Genomic DNA, 21,591 nt, shown 5'->3' with positions numbered 1-21,591 from the left:
GCTATTTAAACCATCTGTATTACAGTTTTCTGGTAGAATGATAAGGATGCTATTTGATATGTGTTAGCTAATTTATGCTCCTGAAAATAAAATAACTTTACATTGCAAAGGAGATAAAAATTAACCTTACAAAAGCTTACCTATTATACCTGTTATCCATATGTAGTTATTTATAATTAAGTAGCACATATAATGGATGCCACTTTTTTGGTGATTATTTCTAAATAACTCATTACTTACAAGTTTCTTTATTCATCTTTGAAAAAAATTTGTTTTCAGATGGATAATACATTGACAAAATCAAGGGTTTTCAAAGAGATTAATAGCAACATTTTCTCAATCTGTAAATTTCAAAGAAATGTTCCAGATTCATTTCTGAAAGAGCATGCTTTATAGTTGTGACAGTAAAGTAGAAAAAAAAAGTCTTTAGAACATTTTAGGGTGTATTAACTTTTGAGGTTAAGGCAGCTCTGATTCAAAAAGTTTTAAACAATTTGAATCAGGTGAATTTACTTTATACAGTAACCTCAAAATCAAGTGAAATTTGTTAGGTAATACCATTAACCCATTGCAAAGTAGTTCAAATGAATCCAATTTTAGTAAGGAAGGAAAATATAAAGTAATTTTTTTTTCTTTTGATGATAGTGTCTTTATGACCATAGTACCGAGGTCATTTAAACTAACAGGAACTAAAAGAGAAAAGTAAAAGAGCACAATTCTTTAAAATAATGGAAAAAGCTGTGGTTTTACATTGGATTTTATATTAGAGATACTTTTGCCAAAGTTCACTTTGAAGGTAATGGAGGATAAACTAATTTTCCATAGAGGACTGACCATGTGAAATCATAACATATGAAAGTAGCAATTTTAAATCTACAGAAGCACAGCCACAGAGTGTAATTTCAAATCTAAACCCTTGCAGAGATCAGGAAAGATCTAGAGAGTGAGCAATAGTGGGATGATGGAAGACCGTACAGCTAGGGAAGGAGGTGAGAGGATATCACCCTGCTTGACATTGAATTGATACTCTTTTATATTAATTTTCAGCTCCATGGTTTTGGTAAATGTTCCTAAAAACTATTGAGTAGCAAGAACTCAACAGAAGTCAAGTTGTAGTTGTTAACGTCACTCAAAATAACAGAACATATTCTCCTTGCTTTTTACAAGGCATTTTCTTTTCGAAAATGTATACCTCTTCAAGTCCAGAATTAAATCTTTCCTTTTTTTTTTTAATTTGCCACCATGCCAATAAAAGCATTTTGCAAAAAATAGGTCCTACTATCTAGAATTGAATCAAATTTCCTACCCATTTAGATTAAACTAAATTAATGCAATTTTATGTTTCAGAACAATGGAGTGTAACCATTTCCATATTTACGACTTAAGTTGCAAGAGAAAATTAAGAGTTTTTAGGGGAAAAAAACATAATCGTGTGCTTCTCTTAAAAGTATTATTTAGAAAATTGGAAGAGTGACTAGAAATCTGCCATTAACAAATATAAACAAGGAAATTTTCATGCCCTTACTTACTAATTTTTGACATGTAGGAACAATTTCCCTATAACATTTTCTTGAATTGGTTTCAGTCATCAATAATGATGATATGTATGGGCTGAACAAAGCTTCTTACATATAGGATCTCATTTAACCTTCACTTTCACACTGTAAGAAAGGAATCATTGCCACCAGTTTAGTATGAGCCTTTGAGAGTGAGATAGGCTCATCCAGTCTTGAAAACTGAAGGAAATGGTCAACGGACCTGTTTTCAGTGGATTCACTACCAAGCAAACAAATGATAGTGTAACATAGACATCCAAAATTACCTCATAAGTAGGTAAGACTCTTTGATGCCTTTTCTTCCCCAGAGGCCTGTCTGAAGTTTGGCAGTCAATATGGAATGGTGATGATCTTCCACTACAGTCAGCCTCTAGGGCTGCTGGAAAGCCCCCACCCACACTGAGAGATCTACTCTACAATCATATGAAGGCACCCTCTTTGGGTCAGAGTTTCATTCTTCTCTTTTCAATTGTTTGCTACCACATTGAGTCTACAGCAGTCTTGGTCTGCTTAAGAAATTAAGAAATATATTAAATTAGAGGTGTGGGCTAGCTCATTTGGAAAAGCGTCCGACTCTTAGTCTCAGGATTGAGAGTTTAAGCCCCATGTTGGGTGTAGAGATTACTTTTAAAAAAATTGTCAAATAATTTGGCCTCAGCCAACATTTGAGAGATGATTTGTATCAATATCTGTCTGGCTCCTAATGCCTCAAGTTTGCCTGTATTGATTCCAAATATATGTCTTTTCCCTTGTTTTCTGCATTGATTTAATGTTTCAATTAAAAATGAGACAATCTGGGGCTCCTGGGTGGCTCAGTCTGTTATGCGACTGCCTTGGAGCCCAGGGTCATGATCCTGGAGCCCACGGATGGAGTCCCACATTGGGCTCCCTGCTCAGCAAGGAATCTGCTTGTCCCACTGACCTCTCTCCTTACAACTTTCTCTCCATACAAATAAAATATTAAAAACAAAACAAAACACAAAAACAAGACAATCCCATAACAACAAATATGACCAAAGTTAATCCCAATATATTTTTATTATATACAATATAATATATGAAACATAAAATATTGGAAATATATATTAATCAATACTTTAATATTAATGGTTTTGCCATGTTAAGAATTATAATTTGTTTTTTACCATTGCAAGTTGTAAATTACAGTTATTGGACCTCAATACTATTCTTTTAGAGAAAAGGAAAAACCTCTCAGAGGACTAAAGCTAAAATGTATTGTGAAATGAATGACTTCTTATAATTAGTCATTTCTTTCTGGACTTATTTTCTTATCATAATCTTTTAAAAGTGTTTTCTCAATATTATTGTCACATGCCCTATCTCTTTCCCTGATTCTGTTTTTTTAAGTACCACTATACATATAGAATATATTAAGTTTTGGGACACCTGGGTGGCTCAGTCATGTAAATGTCAGCCTTTGGTTCAGGTCATGATCGCAGGGTACTGGGATCAAGTCCTGCATTGCTCAGCAGGGAACCTGCTTATCCCTCTGCCTAAGGTTCCCCCTGATTGTTCTCTCTCTCTCTCTCTCTCTCTGACAAATAAATAAACAATATCCTTTAAGAAAGAATATATTAAGTTTCTAGACTAAAGAACAGATTTTTACAATTATTTTTATCTTTTTTTCTTTTGTAAGCTTTATATTTTGGTAAATAAAGAGATATTATTAGAAATTTTAGGATGCACAGACTTCAAAACCTCAGAGCTGCCCTTATTTTATGAACTTCATACAGAAATAATGCAAACAAGAAAATAATTTAAGTAATATTTTTAAGATGCGCATGAATAACATTTAACAGAGATGTAAATATATAGAAATATTGAGACACAGGTGCCTGGAAATGTGAACTTCATAGTGGTTTACCAGTGGTTTTATTTTATTTTATTATTTATTTATTCATTCATTCATTCATTCATTCATTTATTTATTCATTTATTTATTTGGCTTATCAGTGCTTTTAAATATACTGTAGATGAAACAGCTTAAAATCCTTTATTGAATTCCTTTTGTATGCAAAACACTAAAGCAGATATCAAGTTATTCCTTTTTGAAGACATTCTAGTTTATCTACAAAAGCTAAAACTTCAGGAAATATGATGAGACCAATCAGAAAATAAAATAGCTGACATCTGAGATCTGATACGGTCTTGATCACTGCAATCCAAAGGCAAGTTCACGTCTGTCTGGGTAACATTCCAGACACATTGGTCAATGTATGTAATTGTCTACTTGGCAAGCTCAGGATGAAATATGGAAGTATTTGAAGATTAACATTAAAATTCTCCTAATACATACTTCTTTCAAAATCATGTCCAAAATTCGTCTTCAGCAGGATGCCTTCCTGACAGTTTTGGCAGGGAGAATCATCTTTCCTTCTTCAAATATTGCTGCTGAGGAATGTATTTTCTTTCAGATTTACATGAAATCTTTATTTAAAAAAAGGAAATAAAAACAGTGAGTGAATCAATACAGATAAGAAAACAACAGATCTGAAATTATTTACTGAAACTTGATGTTGGAGCTCTTTTCTGGTGATACAGATGTGTATATCCACTCACACACATATATAAATATACATAAGCTTGGCTCACTTCTTTCATTCACACTATAAAATTTGGAAGAGTGGTGATGGATAAGAGAATGTGTCCACACAGTATCGTGTTGGCATAACAGAGGTTTATTTGTATCCAGTCAAAGAGAAACTAGAACTCACTTTGATCCACTCAATAAACATGTAAAGTGCATGTAACTTGGCTACACATGCATAGTAAATGAAACGTCAGAGCTTTCCAGATGGGTAGCAGCTGACATCTCCCTGATGTGGGGCAAGGTTCGAAGAGGTGGTGAACACAATTAATGCTGATGTGGAAAAAAGACTTTAAGGAGAAGGGTTTTGCTTGATGAAAGACTTCAGGCTCACTGGAGTATAGAGTCTACTTGGGAACCATAACTTTTGATCAACAAAACCACAGAAAAAAAGACATTTTTCAGAACACTTCATCATTGAAGTCTGTCATTTTAAGCTGAGAGATCAGGAAATGTGTCAATGATATAAAATGACGTTTGAGAAATCATGAGGAGGTAAGGAAACAACCTTTGGAATAACTGATGAGTACAAAAGAAGGCTTTCAGGCAGAGAAAAGAATGAATAAAACAATTATTGGTAATTACAATACCCTGGGATTTCCAATTTTCTTCGGTAAAAAAAATAAACGGATGCTCAACTGACTGTAGTATACATAGCAGCCTAATAAATGGAGGGATTGACAAAAATTCCTACATTTATCTTTAAATGAACTATCAGAAGTGTTAGTATTTACAAGTGGAATGTACGGACAAAACAGTTTAAATTTCCTTATATTTTTTCAGGGCAAAAAATACAGTCCCACTTTCATGGAGAATGAACAGATACCTTTCATTTTAAAAGCAGTGAAGTCACAATTAAAATGAGCAATCTATTTGAAAGAACCCCTTTAAACTTTAAAGTATCATCATTAATCATTCTCTTGATCTTTGTCTCATAAAACCGCATCTGCCTGATAGAACTTAAGAGAAGACAAATCTAAGATCACCACCCAAGACATCCAGGAACAGTCCAGTGAACTAAAGCTAAGCGAAAGGAATTACAAGACTCAAGTGGAGTTTATGTGTAAAAACATACATCAGAAGGCTTAAATAGGTACAGTTAACAGAAGTTTAAAAAAAATAAATAAAAAGGAAGAATTGGGGCACCTGGGTGGCTCAGTTGGTTAAGCATCTGCCTTCAGCTCTGGTTATGGTCCTGGGGTCCTGGGAACCCTGTTGTTGCTGGCTTCCTCTGCCCCTCCCCACCAACTCATGCTCTCTCTTTCTCAAATAAAATATTTTAAAAAAGGGAAGAATTATAAAACACTATATAGAATTACCTTAAAATAAAACCTTAGTTTTATTTTTCCTTTCTTTCTTTCTTTCTTTCTTTCTTTCTTTCTTTCTTTCTTTGTTTTTTCAGAACATGAAATGCTACCTTAAAACAATGTTTCATTCCTCTATAAAAGTCTGATTTCTTCTAGATTTGTCTTCCAATAACTCATCATTTGAAGGTGATGAAAATATTTAATTTGTTTCTATTATACCAATATTTTATTTTCAGAGACTGTATCTATTAAAGCCCTTTGATTTTTACATGGTTTATTTAGTCTTTAAAATATCAGCCACTTGCTTTGGATCGAATTTAATAAACTACCTATATTTGCCCTGGGGAAAGATCCTTATATCGATGAATGCCTTTAATCGTGTGTAGATGGTTTCTGTAAGCCATTTAGAGCACATCAATGTTAATCATTTCTGGTGTTAAATTTATTTTAGGTCTGTAACAGAGGAACTCAACTCCAAAAACTGTATGAGCTTGCATATGATAACTGCCCTCAAGGCACTGATGTCATCCAAAAAGTTAGGACTGTTACATTGAAAAGTGAAAATAATAAATTAAAAAGCAATATTTAGCTTCTGACTTAAGTTTGAATGTTGACAACAGAGTTGGAAAGAGAATAAAGAAGAGTAGTGTGATGGGTTTAAAGCTGCAGAATCTACCAGAGTTGGGGTGATGAGTACTGGAAATAGTCTTGATTTGCAAGGAGGTCTGGAACTGCAGATGTGTAGAAGGGTAGGTAATGGTCAGTATCCACGTAATGCAGAGCCTCTTTTCTGGCCCATACGGAGGAGCTGCAGGAAGTAGAGCTAATAGCTAATAACACATTTTCTCATTCAGGCGAACCCACAGCACCACAAGGGCAGAAAAGCAAACCTTTTTAAATTTATATTTTTGCATGTATTTATAAAGTCCAAATATATTTAGATAATCATACCTATTCATAATTTATAGAGTAATAAATGTACAGATAGTAGTAGGCATGTGCTTATCTATTTATTTTGTATATTTATGTGACCACAAAAAGTTAGGAGATTCACTATGATACTCAAGAGTCAAGTCTCTTAGAAAAACAACATTAGATTTAAACATCTGTTGGATTCAGCCCATAAACAGAATCTTACTGCTATACTGTCTAAGATTTTCTGTATCTCATTCCCAATATCCAGCTGCTTACAGCAGCTCTCTTAGTCCTTACTTATAACTACCAACTGCAAGTGATTCAATGATGATAATTCCCCAATTTTTAAAAATTTTGTTAAAGTAGATAAATTTCAAAAACAACTTGGGGGGAAAAAACCCCAGGAAATAAAGACCTCTTCTCTGCTGGGGGTGTTTCCTCAACTGGAAATTCTTCTTCCAAGTTTATGTATTTATTTATTTATTTTTAAAGACTTTATTTATTTATTTAACAGGCAGAGATCACAAGTAAGCAGTGAGGCAGGCGGGGGGGGGGGGGGGGAGGGGAGTGAAGCAGGTTCCCCGCTGAGCAGAGCACAATGTGGGGCTTGATCCCAGGACCCTGAGATCATGGCTCCAGCTGAAGGCAGAGGCTTTAACCCACTGAGCCACCAAAGTGCCCAAGTTTATGCATTTCTGAGACAACAGTAATTCAGACATTCTACAATCTTCTGGAGAAATGCCCATGGGAACTAGATCCTTGCAGAGCCTACAGCTCTCGGATCTTAGGATGAGGTGCCTCAAATGCTATATCCTTAACACATCACCATTTATCCATCTTTAGTGGGGTGAAGACCTCATCAAATCAGTCCTTTGCTCTGCGTGATGACTTTGTCTTCTCAATGTCTATGACCTTTCAGTCATCATCTCTACATTCATGGTGCATGTTCGAGAATTCAATTCTGTCATTATTTGATAAGTACAGTAAAAATATTCTTTTATCCTACTCTCCAGATTTAAGTGCCTTTTCTGACACTGTGTCGGTCCAGCTGCTACTTGGCCTTCCCTAGACATATTTTGCATAGATAATGCATTTGCATTTTAAGAGTCATCTGTTATTTTGATTCTCCCTTCCATAGCAATTTGTTTGATTTCTTGTCTAGTAAAATCATTCTCATCAGAGCTCTTTTTCTTCTAGTTCCTGCATTATTTTACTAGCAATGAAAATTTGCTATTGAAACATCTTGTCACCCTCAGGACAAAAAATGGCTGTGGATTTTTAGGCAGCAGTAGATCAATCATTCTTCCATTTACCAGCATGGAAACCAATTTGGCAGAGATGTAATGTGAGAATACGCCTTGGCTTTTTGAGTTATTACAGCATAATGCCATGTGTAACTGATGCTATTTTCTGCATAACAAATTATTTTTATACATTTTTATAATTCATATAATTTAAGAAAGCATGGCATTAACATAGATAGGATAAATTTTATGTATCCTAACAAGTAAAAAAGAAAAAAGAAAAAGAGGAAAGACGGATAAAGACAGTGAATTACAGGAAAGAAGAAAAATAAAAGAAAAAATGTAATGAAAGAAACAATAAAAGTATTGTTGTAGTAATTTTATGGTTGGCATGACTATCATTCCTGTGCATCGAGACAATATGTTCATGGATCCATTGCAGAGCCAGATACTGAGTTTAGAATTGTGTGTAAAGTTATAACTATTATTTACATAAAATATATTGTCTATTAAAAGTTTATGAAGAAAAAAAGCATATTAAACACCAAAGTTTTCCTATCAATGCCAGAACACACTCTCCATATTAGATCATATCATAGTTTAAATAATCTGCACTTTGCCAAAAATATTTAGACTATTTTCCATATTTTAGTATACCCAGAAATACATATATTACTTTGAATATACCCAGAAGTATATATTTTACTTTTAATATACCCCAAAACATATATTTTATATATAGATAGATCATAAATATAATATATACAGATTATATATAATATATACCCAGAAATATGTGTTTTATATATATAGATTATATATATAATATATACCCAGAAATATATATTTTATGTATATATTTCAAAAAGGCACCTTTAAAATATCAGTTTTCATAGATAAATATACTTATTGAAGCTTCAAAAATAAGTAATATAGCACATTGAGACAAATGGAAATGAAACTAAAATAATCGGAGCACCTATGATTGTGAAGTAGCACTCATCTTGATTTATGCAGTAAAATATAAAATAATGCAAATAAAAGTAAATAATGAATTCTGACTATGTGTTAGGCACTTCACAGGAATTCAAGCACTGCTCATGAATTGTCTCATGTAATCTACCTTTGATCATGATGAATTTCAGGTTATTCCATTTCACAATCATTTTTGAAAAGATCAATAATTAATTGATTGTAAATACTTAAAACTGTCTGGTTAAAAAACAGATTATCCAACTGGGTCTGAACAGGAAGATCCATGTACTTACTATTTGAAAGAAACACACGTCAAACATAAAAATGCCGACAGAGTAAATAAACGGTAGTAAAATATATAGCACATAAAATGAAGCATGAAAAAAAGATGCGGGTTATATTAGAAAAAAATGAGTTCACGACATCATTACCAGATAAAAAGAAAATAGTGATAGTCAATTTGAACAGAGGGTATAAAAATTCTTAATATGTATTTATCTTGTAAGGGAGCTTTCAGAATGCACAAAGGAAAACCTTGAGACGTGGAAGAAGCAACAGGCAAATGCACAGTTAGACATTTGTATATGACACTCTCAGTTACTGACCGAAAAGTAGCAACTACATAGTTACAGAATACTGTAAGACCAGTACCAAGGAAACTGGCATAATTGTCATTTCTGCACTCCAATGCAGAATGTATGGCATTTTAATCTGTATATGGTACTCTCGCTATGAGAGAATGTATGCTTGGCTACAAAACATGTCTCGATAAATTTCAATGGATTCAAATAATTCACATGTTCTCTGACCACAATAGAATTAAATTGGAAGCCAAGAACAACAGTAACAACAACAATAATATTAACAATAAATTGATAAAATTTCCTTATATTTTTAAATAACCAAAAGATTCTAAATAATGAGTGGATCATTAGCAATATCATGGAGGAAGTAAAAATATTTTAAAATGAAATGGAAGAAAAGACACAATGTAGCAAAACTGTAAAATGAAATTAAGCAGTGAATAAAAAGGGAATTTGTAGCTTTATGTGTTTACATTACAAAAAGAAGAAAGATATAAAATTGTCTAAGATCCCAATTTGACAATTAGAATAAAAAAGGGTTACTTAAACCCAAAACTAATATACAGTGCAAAGTAATCAAAATGAATGTTAAAGTAAATAATGGTTTTAAAAAAAAAAGAAAAAGAAACATTTAAAGTGAAAACTTCATTTTATAAAAAAAAATACAAAATTTATAAACTGTTAGCAACACTGATCAGATAAAAGACAGAGACAGTATAAATTGCCAATACCTGGAATGAAAGCCAGAAATAGATTACTGCAAATACTACAGAGAGTAAGAGAATTTTTATGGGAATATTATGATCTACCTATAAATTTAAAAACTTGGAAGAATAAGATAAATTTCTTAAATTCCTTATTGATATAACTTAAGTTGACAGAGTAAAAAAAAAAAATGTAAAATCTTAAAACACTTAAGTCTCTTAAAGAAATGGAAATCATCATCAAATATTCTCCTAACAAAAAAATCTGACATGCTTCCCAGGTGAATTCTACCAAATGTTTAAGAAAGAAATAATACAAATAATACAAATAATACAAAACTCACACAAACATTTTTACAAGTAGAGGACTGGGGAGCACACCTCAACTTGTTTTATGTGGCTACACTGACCACAACCCCAATATCAGACAAAGATTTTGTGAGAAAAGAAAATCAAACAATATCCCTGATGAATTTAAACTTTAAAAAAAGACAGAATATTAACAAACTGAATTTAGAAACATATTAAAAATAGCAACTGAGCATGACCAAGAGGGGTTAAACTCAATAAGTTTAATATAACACTAAGAAATTCATCAGTTGGAGATTACCACACATGCAAATAAAGGAGAAAAAAAAATACATGTTCTTCAAAATAAGCACAGAAAGGGCACTTGAAAAAAATCAGCATTCATCCATTCATGAAGAAACAAAGGAATGGTACTATCTTTGTGACTTCTGTATCTGTCAGTGTCTATGTAACTTGAAACTAGTGTTTAGTCTCTCCATGTTAAGTTTTCTTATGTGTGAGTGTAACTTTGGATGTGTTTGTGTGGGGAGCAAGACACACATTCCAAGACAGCCCTTTGCTGAGTCTTTTCTGACCTGTCCTTGGTCCTTGTTCCTGGGGGGCCCCCTGTTCCAGAGAGGCTTCTCTCCCAGCCCTCACTCTCTGCACACACACCCCTTCTTTTGTAGTCTTCAGTCATGGGAGACTCACTAAATCCACTGCGTTTATATTTCGGTCAGACCTGTGGCTTCCTTGAATCTTAGGTTTGTTTTCCTTGAGGTCTGGGAAACGGTGAAACACTATCGTGGATACCTGTGAGAATGCATCGGAAGAAAAATTATATAATTCACAGATGTAGCTTTTAATATGCAACCTCATCATCTCTGTATTAAATCCCTTATGTATGTAGAGCGTTTAGCGCAGACTCTGGAAAAATAAGGGCTTTCATTCCTTAAGGTTTATTATTTGGGGTAGTTATCTTTGGTGTTTGAGCAGAGGTGAGTTACAGAAGAAAATGGCAAGACTTGGGTACAATTTGGGAAGCAAGTGAGAAGCTGGTAGGAAAAACAAAATACCATGGGGGAAAAGTCTAAGGAATCTGATACTCAGGAAGCTACCAGAGGGTCACCTGCTCGACAAAGATTTCCACAGATGAGTGGCCAACTGTTGGTAAACCTGGAAGCAAGATTCATGATGAAATGATCCCATGCTTCAACCCACTCCATTAAGTGGGATCGATCAGTTGCCAAGCCATGAAGCAAAAGTGTAAAAGAAATGAAGCTGCCAGAAAACCACATACAAGTCAAAGAGTCTTTGTCTTTCTTGTTTAGCTATACAATAGCTTGTTTCTTCTTTAGCTATACAGTAACTATCTGGTTAGGGAATGACTACAGTTAGAGAAGAGACTTCCTCACCCACTAGCCAACTGGGATATGAAATCAGCCCAGGACCTCGGTGATCCAGCAGACCGAGGGTTCCCTAACTCCAGCTGGTGAGCCAGTTATTGTTTTTATCTGTACAGTTTTACTGAAACGCAGCCACTCTAATTCGCCCTTGTGTTGTCAACAGCTGCTTTTGTCTATGATGGCAGAAGTGGAGTAGGAGAGACTCTATACCCTGCAAAATCTAAAACATCAGCTGGCCCCTTTTTAGGAAAAGTTTCCCGATCCTTGCCCTAACTGGTAACCTTTGGAGTAACAGTTTTAGAACATCTTGCACTTCCTCCAAAATACCAAATCAATGGGCTTTACAGAATGAGGATGGCATCGCTAATCATGAAGAAAAAAAATTAAATAAGTTCACCCATTTGAGGTGCAATGGAATGAGGGAAAGAACTAAAAAACTTCACTTTCAAGCCTGATTAATTAAACATTATATTTTTTAGATAGTACATGGATTTGTTTTCTGGTTGCTTCAGTCTGTGTGATCTTATACTTCTAAGTAGATTGTGTGATCCTTGAAGAAAAATCAAATAGGTCTGTGTGTATGTGTGTGTGTGTGTGTGTGTGTGTGTGTGTGTGCGCGTGTTTTACTATCTCATAGTTCCCTTGACAGAGTAGATATTTTAACAGGCATGCTTTTGGAATGAATTAAATAAATGTTAGAATAAGTACATAATGAAATATTAATTTTTCTTTTATCATGATTTCTGAACCTTATTAATATTACATAATATTACATGCATTAGAGGAACTCAGTGGTGTTCATTATTAATTTCTTCAATTCCTGTACTGTAATATATCTTATTTAAAACTTTCAATAAAGCCAATGCAAATAACATCTGTCTTTACTTCTATTTGTATAGTAAGAGTCATTGGTGGCTGTCTTATGGTAATGACACAGTTAAATTAGCCTCTCAGTTAACATTTTTTCAGTTGGAACATTCCAAAATAGACGTTCAGAATACTAAATTAGTAACATTGAATTAGAACTATAATATAGTAAATTTTGATTATCTTTGTTTATACAACAAAATGAAATACTACATTGTAAAGCAACAATAAATATTAAAATATGTAAGTTATTGACAATCTTTCTGGCAACTACTAATTTTCTAAGTTAGGAGAATGTTTTACTATTAGTGTATGATCTGACAGAACATTCAAGCTAAATTTTCTTTTAATTTTATCTTCCATATCATAGAACTCTTCTATAGTGAATATGAATACAAAATTTTTATAGGGATTGGGGTGCTAAAACTAGATAAAGAAGAAAGAGTTTTGAACAAAAGTCTCTCCAACTCCAGGAGTCATTCTGCTGTAATACTCTTCTCTAATTACTAGTAGTGATAGCAATGTGGACACAGCCATTTACTATATTGTATTGCTTAAAGTGAATATATTTCTGTTGTGTCTAAATCATAATGCTGGTGAAATGGGCAGTGGTGGGGGGAGGCGTGCACCAAGAAACACCATCAGGGCCTAAGCTTTGAGGTTCTAGGAATGTTACACAGCCAGCTAATTCATGAAGGGATTACTTTCAGAAAGACAATTAAATTGCACCCAATTTTAACATAGTAATTGACAAAAATCAATGCTTAAGTATTTAAAAAACAGAGATCTCAATTTTAATTATTGATACTGTTCATTTACATAGCACAGCCATTCTAGGTGGACAAGACTACTTTAGATTAAAAACTGCCTATCTGAAAGGTATGGGGGGAATCCACAGTCAGAGCAAAAGGGGGGTTGTAAGAATCTTGTGCCATTTATAGAGACGAACCTCTCCAATCTAGTGACTTTGTTTTTGTTTTTGTTTTCGTAAAGGTTATGGCTCATTAGAAATAGGATTGCACTGAGCTGGTATGTCAGTTATCAGTCTTTGTACTTCCTTTCTCCTGCCCCGTCGTGTGCAACTTTACAGGATGAGTCCCTCATCTTGTAAAATTAATATCATCTGGATGGAAACATTTTGGATACTAATTATTTTTATCCCACCAGATGGAAATGTGTTTAGAATAATTAAATATGTAAAAATTATGAAGAACAAATTTGAGAACTACTATAGAAGGTAATGTAAAAACGTCAGTGTTAAAAAAAAAGAACAAATACTTCATTATTATATGAAAATTATATCTAGCCATGCATGAACTGAACACCACTATTAATAACATTATTATTTTCTACTCACCTCTCTTCCCTAGTCCTGTTGGGTCCCCAATGTTGGGTCCCCCAATAATGGGTCTGTGATTAAAGGAGCAAGACTGATACAAAGTGAAGGTCAAGCAAAGCTTTATTTTGGGCCAAGCATCGAGAATCAAACTGACCATTTGGGGCCTCGCCTCTTACAGAGAGGGAGACCCCTCCCTGCCTCACAGAGTAGCTTTTAAGGGCAAAGGCCATGTGGTTGGACCTGGCCACACATAGGTGGCCAATGAAATTGTAACACACAGAGAAAGCTGCACAGTCATGCTAGATCACACATTAGTGACCAATTGAATTACAATGTACCCTAATAGGTATTTGAACCAGCCTATCATCTTGGTCAGAATTGGTGCCCAAAAGGCGCCCGGAGGGTGGGACCCATACTCCTTGGTAACTAGAGAAACAGTATGCACCACCCCCCCTCAACTGACCGGATGTTTCCACCTGGCCTGACCCACCCTTGTATTTGGGCTTTGTTACCTGGGACCGGTTTCCAGGACTTGTTTTTAAGTAAGTCCCCTGGGGGAAGGGAGGCAAGGACAGTTTAAGCTTTAACCAGAGGGAAGCACCCTGGCTAAATAGGTCCTTACGGTCCCTCCACGCACCACCTCTTCTCTTTACCTAATTTTGTTAAATGAATTTTTAAAAACTTAGATTTTTTAAAAAGTGTTCTTAAGAATCTGCTGAGAATTAAATATTACTCTTATTTGGTATTTTGAAATAAATCCTTTGGGAGGCCCTAACTACCAAATAAATATTATTATATGAGCTAATGTAATTTAATTTTATTCTGGAAAACCCCTTCCAAATTTTTAAGAAGACTGGCTTCATGAGATTTCCCACTGGACTTGATATCTAAGAAAACTAATTTTTTATTTTTAAAGTTTGGTAATACATGGTGTACAAGGGTCTATTAAAAATTTAGTATGAGGGCGCTTGGGTGGCTCAGTGGGTTAAAGCCTCTGCCTTTGGCTCAGGTCATGATCCCAGGGTCCTGGGATGGAGCCCTGTGGAGCTGCTTCCATTCCTTTCTCTCTGCCTGCCTCTCTGCCTACTTGTGATCTCTGTCTATTGAATAAATAAGTAAAATCTTTGGAAAAAAATACATAATATGAGACTATAAAACTAAGGTATGATTCTGTGTTTAATTATGTGACCCGTATTATTCTTAATATAATAATGGAAGATAAATACATAATTTTTATCTGGATTAGGGAACTGAATTTATGTAAGTATCACCAAAAGAGTACAGACACAAGTCACAAGTGAATGGCTTTTACTTTTTTACAATAAAAATTCCCTCTTAATGCCATTAACTAGTAAGTTATATAACTTCATCCTTTTCTTCTAGCAGACAGAACTTTTCAGTTGTAGAAATAGCATTTTAGCTGTTGATTATTTCCTAATCTTGATGAATTAAAATGGAACAAAAAGTTTCCTCCAGAGCATCTAAAATCCTGTCTCCATTCCTCTCCTTTCCCTAATAGCATTTAATGTAAGAGTCTCTTCTATTCACAGTGAATTTAACAAATTAGATATCACATTTTAGACTTTTATGTATTACTATTATTGGAACCCACAATAGGAACATTTCTATAGTGTATTTGGCTCCTAGAGACTGATACCACAGGAAGGAAATGCATTTACAATAACAACAACACAAATGATGTAGAGGAAATTCAAGCTTGTGTAGAGTAGGACATATATTTGCAAATACTATATGCTCAGATAACAAATAAATGATAAAAGAAACTGAAATCACCAAAAATAAATAGCATTGTGTTCTAGTTTTGTTTATCCTTTCCATTGAAAATCCATGGATGCTACTGAGAACATGGGATTCAGAGGACAAATTTGCTGCTGTAGGTGAAGACTTTCATTGCTGTGCACACCCAGTCTCCTTTGAGAGTTAAAGAGAACACCTACCCGAACCCAAATAAAGTCAGGCATACTCACTGCCAAGGTTCTATGATGTCTCCATTTCTACAAAGGAGAGACATCATCATGTTCTCTTTATGCGTATTGAAGCTTATTTTAGTTAATCCTATGTTTAAAAGCGGATTTTGAAAGTCCCACGTATCTGGGATCAGTACCACATCTCTACCACTCATTAGTTATCTAGAGAAAATTACTCAACTTCTATAAATATTAATTTTAAAAAACATTATATTAATCCCTATTTCATGGAATCATTCAAGACTTTAAACTGGAAATTTACTGTAAAACTGCCTCTTAATACAGTTCCATTCACGTACAAGTCCACAGTAAATGTTAATGGTAATTGCTATCTTACCAGTTATTGTTGGCATTAAGCATGAATCACCTTGCCTCATACCACAGGAATCTTGTTTGCCAGTTTACTTAATGACCATAATTATCCATAAACTAAATAAAATACACTGGTTCTCAGAGTGCCTGGATGGCTCAGTGGGTTAAGCGTCTGCCTTCAGCTCAGATCATAATCCCTGGGTCCTGAAATCCAGCCCCCTGTCGGGCTCCCTGTTCAGCAGGGAGCCTGTATCTCCCTCTTCTCCGTTCTCCTGCTCTCTGTTGCTATCTCTGTCTCTTTCTCAAATAAATCAAATCTTAAAAAGAACCCCCCCCAAACAAAGCAAAACAAAACAACACATTGGTTCTCTTTTGTCGTTATCTTGCACGACCTTTCAATAGAATTTAATTGGACACATTCACTCTGTCCCCACATTTACCACATTTCGGGGTCCCCAGGCAGAGGTTTAAACTCTGGTGAAGGCTCTTATGTGCACTGAATATATGACTATCTATGTGTGTGCATCCACGTGTGTGCACCTGCGGGTGCTGATGTGTATTTGAAGCCTCCAGTAGAGTCAGACAAGTTTGAAATCTTTTGAGGAGGATCGTCTTCTTCCCACTCCCTTCTGTACAACCAGTCCTGGCAGGTGTACTGAGCTTACTTCATGCTTTACCAGGCTTGCTGCTTTTCTATCTTTCTCCCGGGCCACTTCTTAATGTTTTTCATCGAATATCCTGCCAGACTCTGACCTGTGGATATTTGAGTTCTTCAGGGCTCTGCAGTAGACATCATTCATTTACTTCTCAATTAATATTATTTTCCTAGAGTGACTGCACTCATCCTCATGGCTTCAATTACTGCTGACTTGCAAATTGTCTCTCGAACACAAATCTCTCTAAAGATCTTCAAGTATGTGTATTTGAATATTCATTTGATTGTCTGTAGGCATATCCAAAGGCCAAAGCTGAACTCATAATCTTTCTCCTAAACATGTTCTTGGCAGAGAGCTTAGGTAAAATGTGGTCTTTTGCCTACAGTGTCAGATATTTGACATAATTCCCTGCTTTTATATAGCTTATTACACTTGGCCTATGGCTGTTCAATAAATTTATTAGTAGTGATTATTATTAATGATATAAAAATAACCTTTGCCATAGTAATTGATCTGTGGTAAAAGATAAGTGAATTATTTTAATAACAGTTAGCTATCAGTTTTTCTAATTTGCATAATTAATTTTCATATTTTGAATTCACTTAGGGAACCACATTGCTCATGAAGTACTATTCAGGCAAAAAACAAATATACCACAACAAAAAATGCTTTAGTTGGTGTCTAACCACTTGTCCATTAAGACAACATCTACGCGTGCAAAATGGAGTGAAAAACAGAATTAATTTTCTATATTAGAGAAAAGGCATATTCTCTAACTATATAGATAGCATATCATTATCAAATGTAATCTCTTTAAAGGGTAGTTTCCACACAAATTGGCATGGATTTATATGTTTCCTAAGCATGTCATACTGAAGTCTGCTTGTCATGTGCTTTTTCTAACTTGCATTCTGAGACTACAAATGTTCAGAAATTAGAGAAAATATAAACATTTTTCTGTTCTACCCAGTAAAATAATTTAATTGTGGATTCACTTTTTAAATAAAGCATCATTTGTGAGTCTTCCTGTTGAATTCTGACAGTAATCCACATTCTAATTGGCAAACTTTAACCTATAACATGTAGAAAGCTGAGCTTGAGAACATTTATTGAATAGCTTCTAAGACTGATTCAACCCAAATCATTCCTTTTAAAATCTCTTTCTATTTCTAAGCTGCCAAGTCTGGCTGTGGAAAATGGCAAATGGCTTGGATCTATTCCAAATGTATGACTTCAGTGCTGCTTGGAGAAACATCTGGTGGTCCCTCCGCATCTCCTCTTCCTGGTCCCCTAATGGTGAAGGCTTCACCACTTCCTCCTGATGCATGTGAGGTGCTGGATATCCATTGAGATCCTTGGATCCTTGCAGGGTTAAAATGAGTGGGGGGGTGCCTGGGTGGTTCAGTCAGGCATCTCCCAACACTTGATTTTGGCCCAGGTCATGATTGCAGGGTCATGGAATCGAGCCCTGCCTCAGGCTCCACATTCAGTGGGGAGTTTGCTTGAAGGTTGTGTCCCTCCTCATCCTCCTGCTCTCTCTCTCTTTCAAATGAAGAAATAAAATCTTTTAAAAATGAGTGGGGCTTACAGAACCTCACCAAACTCACTTATCCTGTTGCTCAATTTCCTTATCTGTTAGATGGGAAAGTAGGAATTCCCATACCATAATGCCATTTGGGATGAGTATCAAATGAGCTAAAAATTAGGTGCATAGACTATTGTGTGGCCCAGAATGGGTACTCTATAAGTATAACCTCTTATTACAATTTTTATTATTATCTGGAGTAATAGTAGTAAGAGCATTAGTGTCAGGACTGATGACCTTGAAGAACATTTACCTGACATTACTTTGTAATCACCTCATTAGAAGCCAAATTCCAGGTATATGCTCTTACTACTAATTGCATAGTAAAATCTCTGTGTGATCTGGTCTTACTATTATCACCAAACATGGAAGTAGGAACAGCTGCCCGGGTTTGTTGTGTTCTGGAGAGCGAGTTGTGTCCCTCCACGTTTTAGGAAAATTCAGATCCTTTACCCAAGCCCTTATACAACTTAAGTGTTATATAAGCATCACCATCTTCTAAGAGCAAGCATATTTTTGTTGTTGTTATTGTTGTTTTTTGCCTTCTTGGTTACAGCTCAATTACTGGGTGATGCTTAGAGCTTTTCTTGATTGACATGAATAGTCATCCCTTATGAAATGTCTTAAGGACCATAGTCCAGGAATAGTCAGGTTACACATAATAGTTTGGGATTTTTTATTAATTAGGTGTTTCAAAGGCCAGTGTACATGAGAAGTCCTCAATTTCATAATTAAACTTGGGATAAGTTAAAGATAGCAGATCAAAATTATTATAGATGGACATCGTAAGTGGTTACTCTGAAAGGAAGGAATGAGATGCAGCAAGGAGCTGTTAGAAGGACTGTCAATTTTTAAAGTTTCTCTTTCAGAGAGAGAGAGAGTGCACTGCTTTTAATGGCAAAGACCTTTCCTTGTAATCTACAACTGCTTCTTGCACTGTTAGACTGCTGCTTTGCCTTTCTGATAGGAGTTCATGATTTAGATAAGACCTTTCTATTTTATTACTCTATATTTAAAATTTGTTTACAGTAAGTGTATATAAATTTTAAAATTAAATATATTACTGTTACTAATTTGTAAACAAAACACATTCAGTGAAATAGAATACTTCACTGTTTTAAAATGCTGGATGTTAGTATTTGATTATCTCTCCCATTTTCATCATCTTATATTCCACTTTCCAAAAAATGTTATTGATTCTCTCATGGAACTCTAATTCTTTTTCTATTACAAGTTAAAATGAATGTGCAATGGCTTGCACAGTTTCTAGATGATGTATTCCATGTTCCAGGTTCCATTCTCAAATCTAAAGCATATTAGTTCAATGACAGCTATATATAAATTTTTCTAAATAATAAAATAATCTGCATTTCACACTTCCTACCACATATGATTAGAGAAATATCACCTGCTCAAGAATTTTCCCAAGACTTTCTTTCAAATATCCTGTGATCAAGTCTAGTTAATTCAGTTGTGTTGAGGTTAGTAAGTGTTGGCAAGGATATGGAGAAAAAGGAACCCTTTGTATCTGTTGGTGGGAATGCAAACTGGTGCAGCCACTGTGAAAAACATCATGGAAGCTCTTCAAAAAATTAACAATAGAATTCCCATATGACCTAGTCATTCCACTCCTGAGTATCTATCTAAAGAAAATGAAAACACCAATTCAAAAAGATATATGCACCCCTGTGTTTATTGCAGCATTGTTTACAACTGCCAAGATATGGAAACAACCAAGTGTCCATCCATAGATGAAGAAATAGAGGAAGTGTTGTGTATACACAACACACACACACACACACACACAGGGATGTTACTTAGCCATAAAAGAGTATGATATTTTGTCATTTGTAACAACATGGATGATCTAGAGGGTATCACACTAAGAAAATAAGCCAGAGAAAGAAAGACAAATACCATTGGATTTCACTTATATGTGGAATTTAAGAAAAAAAAATAAAAATAAACAAACAAAGAAAAGAAGAGGCACACACAAAAAACAAACTCTTAAGAGAACAAATTAGTGGGTGCTAGAAGGGAGGTGGTTGTGAGGGGACAGATGAACTGGATGAAGGAAATTAAGAGTACACTTACCATGGTGAACGCTGCATCATGTACTGAATATTTGGATTTTTACATCATACACTTGAAACTAATATAACACTGCATGTTAATTATACTACAATGTAAAAGTGGCATAAACTATAGTATGTTCATTAGGATAAGGCTGAGTTGCTACAACAAACAAGACTCAAAATGCAGTGGTTCAGATAAAATTAAAGGTGATTTCTTTAGAGGCCAACAAACTAGGTGGAGCTCTACTCTTGGAAGTATTCTAAGAAACCAGGCCAGAAGGCAGCTCTGCGCTCTTCAACATGTTTGCTTCCAAGATTAATCCAGTTCTCACCATCACATCCACCTGGTGGGAACATAGAAACAGTCCCACCTCTAAAAGCAAGGAGACTGAAAAACGTAACTCCCTGGGCCCTCCAGCATTTAAGAGGAAAGCAAGAATGGGTCTTGGGGGGCAGTCTACAAACAGTGCAGATATGACTGGTGGATTGCAGTTGCCCGGGGCGTCATGATCTAGCTGGCGTCAGAAATTAGAGAGCAAGTGCAGGTGGGCATAATAAAAAGGGACACATGGGGAGGCCTGAGTGACTCAGGCAGATAAGTGTCTGCCTTCAGCTCAGGTCATGATCCCAGGGTCCAGGGATGGAGCCCCGCATCAGGGCTCCCTGCTCAGGAGAGAGTCACCTTCTTTCCCTCCCTCTGCTCCTCCCCCTGTTTGTGCTCTCTCTCTGTCAAATAAATAAACAAAATCATTAAAAATTAAAAAAAAAAAAAAGGGAACACAGTATTGGAGATGATGCCACTGAAGAGCAAAACAAAGCAACACAAAAAAGAGTGAGATCACATGTATCCTTTTATCTGTTTAACAAAATTAAGACATTTATTAGAAGAGGCACTTCTCTAACCACCACAATAGTTTTGTGTTGGGAAAATGACAAGAACAAGCAGGACTGAGATGGGCAACGTCAGTATGAGAAGTATCAGTAAATTCCAAAACATGGCCAATGTCCATCTTGTTTAAGAGTAGAGATAAGTGCAGAGTCAGGCCACTGGGTGGTGGTGATCAGATCTGAAGATGATGGCAGGAAGCACATGTCAGAACACATCTGTGACACTGAATTCTGCAGAAAGGAGTTGGGGTACCTGGCTGAGTTGAGTGTCCAGCTCTTGGTTTTGGCTCAGGT

The sequence above is a fragment of the Mustela lutreola genome, chromosome 13 (genome assembly GCF_030435805.1).
Source record: "Mustela lutreola isolate mMusLut2 chromosome 13, mMusLut2.pri, whole genome shotgun sequence".
In the NCBI taxonomy this organism is placed as follows: domain Eukaryota; kingdom Metazoa; phylum Chordata; class Mammalia; order Carnivora; family Mustelidae; genus Mustela; species Mustela lutreola.
Note: the sequence above shows the minus strand (reverse complement) of the source record.